The sequence below is a fragment of the Tupaia chinensis genome, unplaced genomic scaffold (genome assembly GCF_000334495.1).
Source record: "Tupaia chinensis unplaced genomic scaffold, TupChi_1.0 Scaffold144952_1, whole genome shotgun sequence".
NCBI lineage: Eukaryota > Metazoa > Chordata > Mammalia > Scandentia > Tupaiidae > Tupaia > Tupaia belangeri.
The window spans coordinates 5618084-5629575 of NW_006204812.1; the positions used below are offsets into that span (position 1 = coordinate 5618084).

At 39.9% G+C, this 11492-nt stretch overlaps 1 long non-coding RNA gene across 1 annotated transcript in view; it reads right to left on the minus strand.

Annotated features, from left to right (window-relative positions):
* Window positions 1-3643: 3643 nt before the first annotated feature.
* LOC106733787 (uncharacterized) overlaps window positions 3644-11492 on the minus strand; it is a 20779-nt gene continuing 12930 nt past the window's right edge. Inside the window, exon 3 of the long non-coding RNA XR_001369682.2 lies at window positions 3644-3815. This is a non-coding gene — a long non-coding RNA (uncharacterized LOC106733787). The remainder of the gene's footprint in view (window positions 3816-11492) is intronic.

Genomic DNA, 11492 nt, shown 5'->3' on the forward strand with positions numbered 1-11492 from the left:
TCATGGGTCCAGTCTATTAGAACATTATTTTGTGAGCCCATGAGTGAAGCATGAGGCTTCATGGAAGCTCGGTTCTAGTCTCAAAGTGGTAAATAACCAGATATGTGACCTCAGAAAAGTCACCAACCTCCTGGCTCTTGCTCTCCATATGTATAAAAACCAGCAAAGCAACTGGGATAAAAAATGTTCCTATTGAGATTCTAGTTCGCTGTAACTGGGGCAGAGCCTAGAAATCTGTATTTTCTGCTAAGAGTCAGACAAGTTTGGAAAAGATGTCTTAGCCAAGGTCTAATGTTCTATAGCCCTGGAATCAAATATTCCTGTCCTCTACACATTCTTCTTTTAATACAACAATTTCATATTATAGATCTCTTTGTCTTCTTTACACAATGGCAACCTCACTCCCCTGTACAACTGATGTCTCTCTCCCTCAGACTTTGTGCTCATGCTGGTATGTAACAAGCCCGTTGAATTCTCCTAAGAATTTAGCATTGTCAAGATAGTAGTCATGGTCATTGATCCTAGGTGTTACAACAAACTCCCCAATCTCAGTGGCTTAACATGGTCATGTTTTATTTCCCACACATGCAAATACTCCTCTATCTTGTAGTTCTGCCATCAGGATCATATACTCTTCATGAGAAGAAGAAGACATAAGATACTTTGGATGTTTCCTATCTTGACATTTGTTTAAAATAAATCATGTGACCCTGATCCAACTGAGAGTCTGGGAAATAGAAAGAGGCACAGACAACTGGTGAACAAAACTGTTCACATAGGGAATCCACACTTTGCAATTTAAGAAACAGGCTCAGGAAGACCAGTTAAGAGGGAGACTGGGATTACACTTCATGAAGAATGTCACTGATGAAGAATATTACCTGGTATTTCATTCTAAAAAGAAGGCACGGTGGGGCCAACAGGTGGCATGGTATTTAAGATGCTGGACTCTCACATGGCCAACTACGATTCAAGTGCTGGATCTGGTGGCTTGAAAGTCGCACCAAATGTGTGTGTGTGTGTGTGTGTATGTGTGTGTGTGTTCAAATTCCAAAAGGAGAATGAAAGAGAAGGAATTGATGAGGCATGGCTATCCCTCTGATTGGTGATTTCTTACTTTCCCTCTCTCTGTCTCTGGTGAGTGCATGTGCCTTATGGGGAAAAAAAAAAAAAAACCTTAAAAAAAAGAAAGAAAAAAAGGAAAGCCATAGTTTTCAAGAATAAATGGTGCCTTATGGGGAAAAAAAAAAAAAAACCTTAAAAAAAAGAAAGAAAAAAAGGAAAGCCATAGTTTTCAAGAATAAAACTTTTTTTCTTAGAGAGGATTTTCTTCTAAATGCATAACTAAAGATACGGATTTTTTTTTCTTTTTTTTTCTTTTCTGGAGAGGTTTTTGCTATAGTGCATGTGCGCTCGCCAGACAGACAGAGAGAGACAGAGAGACAAAGAGCAAGAAATCACACCCCAGGGGGGATGGTCACGCCGCAATCCCTTCTCCTCCATTCTCCTCTCGGGATCTTGGGCATGCACGCACACGCGCCTGACGTGAGATTTAAGCCACCGGGTCCGGGATGTGAACCGCAGTCGACTACGTGGGAGTCCAGCGACATAGCCATTACGCTAACTGCTGGTCCCAAGATACTGTATTTTTGAAATTGTCTTAGCTGCTGTGTCTTTGTATGCTGAAATCTTTGGACATCTACCTCCTTTGAGCAAACAGATCTTCCTATTATGAGGTCATGCAGTCTCAGATTGACTTCCCTGTGATCTACTCTGAAACCGACTTACCATTACAATGGAATAGATATAGATGTTAGAAAGCATCCTTTTTTTTTTTAAGAGGTTTTGCTATAGGGTGCATGTACTTGCCAGAAAGAAAGACAGAGAGAGACAGAGAGACAAAAAGTGAGAAATCACCACCCCCCTGCCCCCCCCCCCAAAGGGGAGAATGGCCATGCTGCAATCCCTTCTCCTCCATTCTCTTCTCAGGATCTTGGGCATGCACACACACATGCCTGGCGTGAGTTTAAGCGACCAGGCCTGGGATTCGAACCATGGTCGACTAAGTGGGAGTCCAGTGACATAGCCATTAGGCCAACTGCTGGTCCCAGAAAGGATCCTTTTCACCTCAGTTTTTTCATAAGATTATAAGCACAGATTATTTCTTTATAATTCAACCTGCAGAATAACAGTTTTGCCCATTCAAAGCACACCTATCGAAAATAGATATTGTCTACTTTTTTGAGAAACCTCTCAATAAGTAACAAATAATTTTAAGAATATGGAGAGATTCCAAAAATCTATGGAAACAGAATTCAGCAAATAAGTCCTGTAATGGAGGAACTTCTATCTAGTATGAAGCAAAATAAAAGCAAAAGAAAATCAAAACAAAACAAACCCAAAGAATTAAGACATGAGCTAGTCAGCATATGTATGAATTAAGAAACTCTAGAGAAGAGAGCAGGTACTTCCAACGAATTGTGAGATTAGGAAGGACATTGAGAGAGAGGATGGTAACTGATCTTGGCTGGCATGGATGAGGTATCATTTGTCAGAGGTATAGGGTGGGGCCAAGTCAGAGAGTGTGTTCCAGGGGAGGGAAGAGCTTGGGAGGGAAGCATTTGAGCAGGAAGTTTTCAGAGACTTAAAGTCTCAATATTTGGGAGAAATCAGGGGGCATGTGAATGGCTAGAAATCTGGGCTTGGGCCAAATGTTCCAGGAATTAAATACACATACACACACACATATGTGTGTGTGTGTGTGTATATATATATATATATTAGATGGAGAGATTTTTGCTATAGAGCATGTGTACTCACCCAAGAGACAGAGAGATAGAAATGAGAAATCATCCCCCAAGGGGGATGGCCATGCTGCAATCCCCTCTCTTCCATTCTCCTCTTTGGATTTTGAGCACATATGCACATCTGCCCAGAAGGCCCAGGACTCGACCATAGCCAACTACATGGGAGTCCAGTGCCATAACCATTATGCTATCTGCTGGTCCCCAGAACCTAAATAGCTCTCAAAGAAGTTTGTGTCCCAATGTCTATTTGGGATATATGATAGCTGGCACACAGAGGTTTCTCTATTCTCCTCACAACTACTTAGGGTGCAGATAAGATAACTATTGGGCCACTTTAGGGGCTCACATTTGAACTCTTTTTGTGACTTCTATTTAATATCCGTTAGACATATTTTTAGAGGTCTATTTCTGGGTTCATCCTTGTGTTCCATTGATTTTCGTGTCTCTCTCTCTGCAAATACCATGTTATATTAAATACTGCAGCTATGTAATAAGCTTTACTGTCACATTAAGTGATTCCTCCTACTTTATTATTCTTTTTTTCAGGACTCATGATTCAGTTTAGGAAATACAGTTTACCTCATGACCAGAACATACAAACATGTGCACACACATACCTACGAAGTACATTTTATGAAAAAGTTACACTGATGATTTGTGATTTATTCTTATTTTCTTTCCTACCTATTCTATTTCATTTTCTTCTTTCATTAAAAAGAACGGTCATAACCCACCAAGGGGGGTTTAGAACCTACCAAGGTGTCTCTCAACCCACACTTTAAGAAACATACCCATTGGAAGGAGAGAGCCACTATACCTTCATAGATGAAAACTGCAGCAGGAGAGCGAAGACTTACTTCATGGGAGGTAGAACAACCACTGAAGTTGATGCCTTTACATCCGATTATGTTTCTACTTGGGAGAAGGACTTGTAAGAAACACGTGGCTCACTGGGAGGATGTCCTCACTGTGAGAAAATCTTCAGTTTCTGAACATGGGTTTTATTTTCTTTGGAAATGAAAAGAAAAAAGAAAAAAGAACAAAAATGTAAAAACTCTGTAACATAGTATTTGTTATCATGCAGATGAGTGGGCCAATTCTTTTTACTTGTATTGTGATCTTTTAGCCTCAATCTACTCTAGAAGATATGTATTATTCAATTGTACATAAGAGAAAAATAAAGACTTTGAGAAGTTAAGGGATGGGTTCAAATTTGCACATCCAATAGGCAGCACAGCTCGCACTCAAGCCTGTATCAGTCTCACTCCACAGCCCTGACTCTCATGAGTGAGGCACTCCATGTAGTCAAAAGTCGGGATCCTACAAAGGATGGAGGTGGTTGACTAGCCACAGTGGTGCAGCAATAAGACAACCCTCTGTGATGCTGAGGGCATATAGGAAAGTCCTGGGTTGATGTCCCAAGACCTCCTTGTGAGCACTCCTGCCCTTATTCCTGGTTGGCTGAGGGTAAGGATGGGTTGTGCTGTGGAACCTTTGCTGGTGTGCCTTTGTCTCTCTCCCTGTCTCTCTCTCTCTTTCTCTCCTCTGTCTCATGGAAGAAATAAATAAACTCAAAGAAAAGGAAGGGGTGTTTTCTTGCATGGTCCATAAAATTGTTCTGAAGACATCGTAACTTCCCTATTGGAACATGAAGCCAAGGGCCACAGCCTGAGCTGTAAGGTCCTTGGATCATGGAGGAAGACTTCAGGAAGCAGGGCCACCAGCCTAGACAGCTACAGCTGGTCTTCTACATGAGCAAGGAGAAAACGTTATCAGGTTCAAACCGCTGTTATTTTGGTCTTATGTTACTTCTAGTTGAATCTAATCCTAACTGACTCAACCACTATCCTGGAAGAACGGTGGCAGAAAAATATATATCACATATCCATCACATAAATCTACTTTTATAAGGGAATGAAGTCAAATTATTACCCCCAATAAAAAGGTGTTTCGCAACATGACCCAGGAACTTAGACGTACTGTTTGTTCACTCTTTCTTCCTGTCTCACAATCTCACATATGCAGCTCACTCAGCCTCAGTGGACAGATGTGGGAGCACAGTTTTCATGGAATCAGGGAATAAAGAGCCTTGATGAATAATTCCTGGCTAGTCAAGGTATGGTCAGCAGTGTGTTCTCCACCCTTAAGATCATAAGCAAGATGAAGAGTTTTTTTTCTCCTTTCCAAAGTATGTTTTCTAGAAGAAAGAAGAAAGACAATGGTGGATAAACGGAATGGGAGAAAAGCGAAATATAAACAAACTACACTCTTCACTGAACAGAAAAGTTCAATTAAAAGAGAGAGAGAGAAATGTAGGATGCTAATTTGAACCATAACCCCATGTCTAATGCTTTTAGCCAAGGAAAGAAGAGAAAAGCAAAAAGAAATCTGAGTCAGAGAGAAGATGTCATGGTGAGTTTCAATGGGATGAATTCCTTATTAATTCTAAAGAACACGATGCAGCATGGATTTAATTATACAAGTCAACCCACCCACATTCCTCTGTTGCTTTTCACACACATGGGTTCTGAGGATGATGAAAGGTGGGTGGGGAGAAAGGGAAAAGAGGGAAGAGCATGGAGTGGCTCAGGCCATAGGGAATGCGAGTGCTGCTGTCTTGCCTGCCTTCCTCTTTAACATGAAAGTCGCATCATACAATTCAAGTCACTGCAGTAGCGCAGTCCCAGCTGATCCATTCCCCTTGGATTTGAAAACACTTCCAGTTTGTTCCATTTTCTGTGAAGGGTGTTTCTTAAAAGTGTGAGGAATGGAGAAAAGAAATATCACTAAGGAGGTAGATAGGAGTTTACGAAATCTCTCAGCTGCTTTTAATTTCCTGTGAGATACACCACACAATCTCACCAAGACTTTTACTAAGAGAAAAATCTGTATTAAAATGCCAAAGAATTTAAATGTATTAGAAATTTGAAACAACATTCAGGTTTTTCTAAAGTCTCCCTAGAACTTTTAACCTATACTGTAATCAATAATACTCTGACCCCTATATCGGTGAAAATATCAAACATTGCCAGTAACCAAGAACCTACTGTTTCTTTCTTTTCCTTTTCACTTTCAGATAATACTCAAAGGGTTCTAGCTGTTAGAGAGGCCCACCAACCATGCTATGTCTTTGGCTAACTTTGGATCTTTTAAAACTTTTTATATTTTTAATTTAATTTTATTCTTGTTTTTTTTTTTACATTCAATCACTGTATATCATTATAGCATATAATATGAATTTCCCCAGCATGAACACACTGGAAATTAGTCCAGTCAATGATGTTTCCATATACATTATCATCAACAGATAATTTTGCATTTTTGTGTCCCTAAAATGTTTTGCTTCTTTATTTTTTCCCCTTAGACTTTTAGTTAGAGGACATCCCACCAGAGAGAGACTCCAGTGGTAGAATCATGGATATATACAGTCACAGGGCATCAACATGACAATTCTGTTACAGGTAACAAATCAAAACAAAAACATACTCTAGCTCTTTTTAAGCAAAAGGGACAGGATGTAGGGAATTGTGTGCTTAGAAAACTTTGAAAGGCTTTATTTAGGCAGGACTCCTGACTCCCAGAGCAACACCATAGAAATGGCCTGTAAAGTTAGTCACTATATCTTCTACCATCAGGAAGATTAAGAATTGGCTAAATACCACCGGGACATGGTCCTAGGAACACAGTCTTAACCATTATGAAGAAGTGTACACTGCTCTCTTGAACTAGGCTACACCTTGTCTGCTACATCTGCACTGATGAAAAGTAATTGTGCCCAGCACTGCCTCTTCACATCCGCAAAGCTAGTGACTGGATACTGAATGGTCTGCTCAAACCTGGGGCTGGGTTGGGTGGTGTGTACTTGAGAGGGAGTGTGTGATCCAGTACTTGCATGGCAGTGTTCACCTTTCCATCTTCTCAACATCCTGAGAGTGCATGGAAAACATAAATCACATCCGGAATCCTGGTCTCAAGAAAATATGCCTTTAACTTTCCAGCTTCTTCCATACAAGAAAGTATATTAGGAAAATAGCTTTCAGATATTTTTAAACTATGACCCATTAAAAAAATTAAACATGTTTTGAGATTATTGTAGCATGTAATTTGTGCTATTATAAAATAACACATGAAAGTAAGTATATAGGAAATAATGCAGTGATTCCGTAATTCAGTGGTTCATTAATGCAGAGATTTCCCACAATGACAATATCTTGCCATAGTACAATACCACAGTCAGGTTCTTAATATTCGTACAACCCACTTATCTTATTCAGATTTTCTCAGTTACTTTCACTTGTGTGTGTGTGTGTTTGCACACATGTGCAAGCTAGATCTTTGCAATGTTACCACTCATGTAGACTCGTGTGTCTGTTACCATACTCAAGATGCAAAACAGGTATCCTATTGTTCTCAAAAGCCAAGATGACTATAAAGAAAGGTGATGACTGTTCTTTCATTGTAAGACCATTTGCCACTCCCTAAAGTGTACCTTGCAATTGTACCTCATAGCTTTGCACAGTTCATTCCCCAACCTGAAAGTATCATCATACTTCCTGACCAGTCAAAATTCTACCCAAGGCCACTTGAATGTTTCCTATTCTGTAAGATCTTTCCTGATATACTTTTCCCTTGTAGCTATCTCTTGGGAACCTGAAATTAACTGTGCTCTGACATATGCCATAAATCAATAACAATATAGCTGGTGAGTATTTGGTGCCCCTGCTGAAGAGTTAGCAGAGGAATGGGGACTGAGTATGACTCATGTTACATCTCTAAAACCTCACACAGTAACTGAGAGGCACAGAGGAAGGGCATAGGGAATGTTCTCTGTTTAAACCAGAGGGCCACCGGGACATTTTGTATGCTACTAAAATTTTTATTAAGATTTAAGTCCTCTGGAAGAAATTATTTAAGGAGGTCTGAGAATTGAAGGTTGGGAGCCTATGTCACTGGGTATCACCTTGAAACAACAACAAAATGAAACTGCTTTAGTGTCTGGGGATATCCTGCATAATTAGTAAATTCACTTTGAATTGGAAAAACATTAAGATTTAGGGTAGCTATTTTGGAACATTAGATTTTCAGAGAGGAAATATACTTAAGATGAAATACAGCAATTCCACTTGAAGTAGCTTACAGGTGACTCATGTCAAGCTTTTGTGTTATAGGATGACTATACCATGAAGTCTTAATTATCTCTTAAAAACTTACGAGAAACTATTATATAATTTTTTAGGAAAACTACTCTAAGACTTGAGAAACTTATGAGTGGTGGCAAAAAGAGTTCCATACAGACTAGAGAAGTTTGAGAGCCATAAGAGCAGCATACCAGCAACTGCTAAATTGTTCTTATAGGAAAACTAGTCACAAGAATGATAGCTACTCTGGATTGATCACCTATTTTGAATATTGCAATTTGTCAGCTGCTTTATATAAATTAGAGTTAACCTCTACAGTTATAATCAAAAATAGACGTAATTTACATTTTTGCAAATGATAACACTGGTTCTGAGTGGTGAGGGAGCTTGCTCAGAGTCATGTGGTTAGGTAGTAGCAGAACCTGGATTTACTTCCTAAGTCTCTGTGGTCTTCCCACCACATTCTAATGTCTCTGCGAAGAGGATTCTGGGAAGAAAAGGCATTCCAGGGGATTTTAGAGCATGAAGTTACTGAATAAAAAACTGTTGCTCTCACTATTAATTTTAGGGTCATCTTAAGGCTGGTATATTCTGGGGATACCAGTGGGTATACAGTAAGTGTTGGATAAATTTAATTGAAAGGAGTTTATACTAGTACTATAATCTAAGGTTAATCTCCTCACCCACAATGTATTGAAGAACCTTCTTTTTCTCCTCTAAAACTTATTTCTAGAATCCTCAAGTTGGTAGGCAAACTTCTAAGAGATACTCCTAGAAAATAAAAGCACTCAATAAGTCTTTCCCTTATTTTTTTGAAGATTTCAGGGAGGCTAAGTAAAGCCTATCAGTGTTTAGCCTCAATGAGAGGGAGAAAATGTGACTGGAGTTGCCAGTGGTGGCTTAGGCAAGCCTAGCTCAGCAAGAACACTAAACACATGACTGCTTTGCCATTTTGACCCCCTCTTCTCTGACTTAACTTATGAATCATTTATAAAACAACCAGAGAACTACCTGCATATTCCTTACGTTTACACCAGTCCCGGCAAACAGCTTTTCAACTACTCCACCAATCCTGCTGCTTCATCGTGACCATTCTACCATGGTGTCCTGTTACCATCTCTCAGTCCTTCCATGGGCATCTGTAATGACTTAACTTCCAGCTCCCCTCAAGGATTTGAGGACCACATTTAATTGAAGATACACCAGATTCCATGATCTAACCCCGAGATAGTCCCAAGGGGACATTCTCTAAAGCTGACATTTTAAGCTTATAATTAACATGTTCTAAAGCTATCTTTAAAAAATCATGCTAATGCTTTTAAGAGATAAACATTTGTAACCAAAATACAGGGTGAAATTAAGCTTGAGGGTCTTTATGTGTTGGTGGTAGGTCATAGGACTTAAATGGTGACTTAAATGGACATCAGGTGATCTCTCTTCTTCAGCCACCATGGCAAACCTATCCGTGAGGGTATTTAGGAAAACAATCCATTGTAAACCATTATATGCTTCAATATTTTGAACACTAACAAAGTCAGAAACTATAGAGCTTCCTTACAAACAAACCATTTATAAGGTTGGGTCTTTCTAGAATTTTGCACCAGAGAAGTGTGAATTTCAGAAGTGCTAGCAAGTTTGGGTCATTGGAAAAGAATTTGATCTTTTTAAAAGCTTATATATTTATTTCTTCTGTAAGAAAGAGATATAGAGACAGCAGCTTCGAAAGGATCCCAAGCTGTGATCCACCCCTAGTCCCAGCCAGGCTGCAGTATGGGCACACATACCCATGCTCAGCATGATCAGGGAGGTCTAGGACATGAGCTCAGGACTTCATGCAGCATTGGGATACATAGTGCACAGAGGTGATGCAGAAGAGAGTTCCCAGGGGGATAACAATCACATCATCATATCTTCTACCCTATCTTCATGGCTCCTGTCCTCCTCTGTCTCTCCAGTTCTTATCTTCCTTCCTCTATGAGGAAAGGTATTGACTGAATTCATTAAGCTTTTAATGTCAACAATTTTTTTTTATTTCTTATAATTCATTGTCTTTTTAAGTGATTTCCTAATATTCACTTTCTACCATGAGAGTGAGATTTCTGTTTTCCTTTTTTTCCATTTAAGTTTTTGCCACAGGGTATGTGTACTTGCCAGAGAGAGACAGAGAGGGAAAGTGAGGCATCACCCCTAGAAGAGATGGACATGCTGCAATTCCTTCTCCTTCATACTCTCCTTGAATTATAGGCTTGCACACACACATGCTCAGTGTGATTTTCAATCTGCCGGGCCTAGGACTTGAATCACAGTTGACCATGTGGGAGTTCAGCACCTTAACCACCATGCCACCTGCTGTCCCCAAGATATTCTATTAGCCTTTAATCTTTGGCATTTTGAAGATCGCTGGTTCTGGTGTTTTACTTTCCCCTACCTAGCCTTACTGAGTTAGTGGGTGAAATTTTTGGTGACTTGCCTTGTCTTATGGACTTCAACCCTGTTTCCTATTAAACTTTGATTGTCCAATGAAAGATGACTCATTGTTTTAATATAGCCTCCTGGCTGCTTATGGGAAAAAATGGCAAACCAGAAATTAGAAGTTTTGAGGGAGTGAAATCAATAGGGAAGAGGCTTCTAAGATTCAGCGGGGGCACAGAACCTTAGCTGGCAGCATCTACCTGCCCCTAGCCATGGGAAGCAGCCTTGCATGCCGTACAGAAAGCTGACTTTCCTTGTACCAACCACACTTTGTTTCTTCATCTATTCATGGTGACCCTCCTGTTTCGTTTCATTTCCCTCAGCCATCATTCTACTCTTCCACTGAAAGACTTTCTGTTTACTTTGATCAGATCACGCAATGTGAGATAAATGCTCAAGTTCTTATTTATGGGCATTTAAAGATTGCTACAGTGCTTTTACAAGGCAGCTATTTGGTTTCAGAATGGATAAGCTACAAAGCTCCAGTCGGCCCCCATCGTGGCATGCAAAGTGACAGAGCACTCACATTGGTTTTGCTTATAAAGAGGTAAATAATGAGGCACAGACCTGGAAACAAGCAGAACCAGAATGCCAGACTCTGCAGCATGCCAGGCAGTAAGGTCATCAGAGTGACCACACTGTGGCGATTAGAAGACCCACTACAGAGCACAAATTCTGAAAGTTGTTAGCCATTTGTACTCTCTGACCAAACTAGTCCTCAGTAACAACATCTGAAACAAGTGCTAACATTCATTGAATGTTTCACAGATCTTAGTACAGTTTTCGGATTATACAGGTATTGTTAGTTAATTCTCACAACTCCATTAGAAATAATTTCTATTATACTGAGGAAGATACTAAAGCACAGAGAGGGTATATCGCTTGACCCAGATCACACAGCCAGTGTGACTGAGCTGGGGTAAAAATCCCCAGCCTTCTTGCTCTGGAGCTCCTATTTTTAACCACCAAACCCTAACGCTTCTCTGAAGAAAGGCACAAATTCTATTACCCTAAATCCCTTCTTCAAACCAGCACTCTATCATTCAAAGGAGCCATTATTGTCACCTCATAGAAC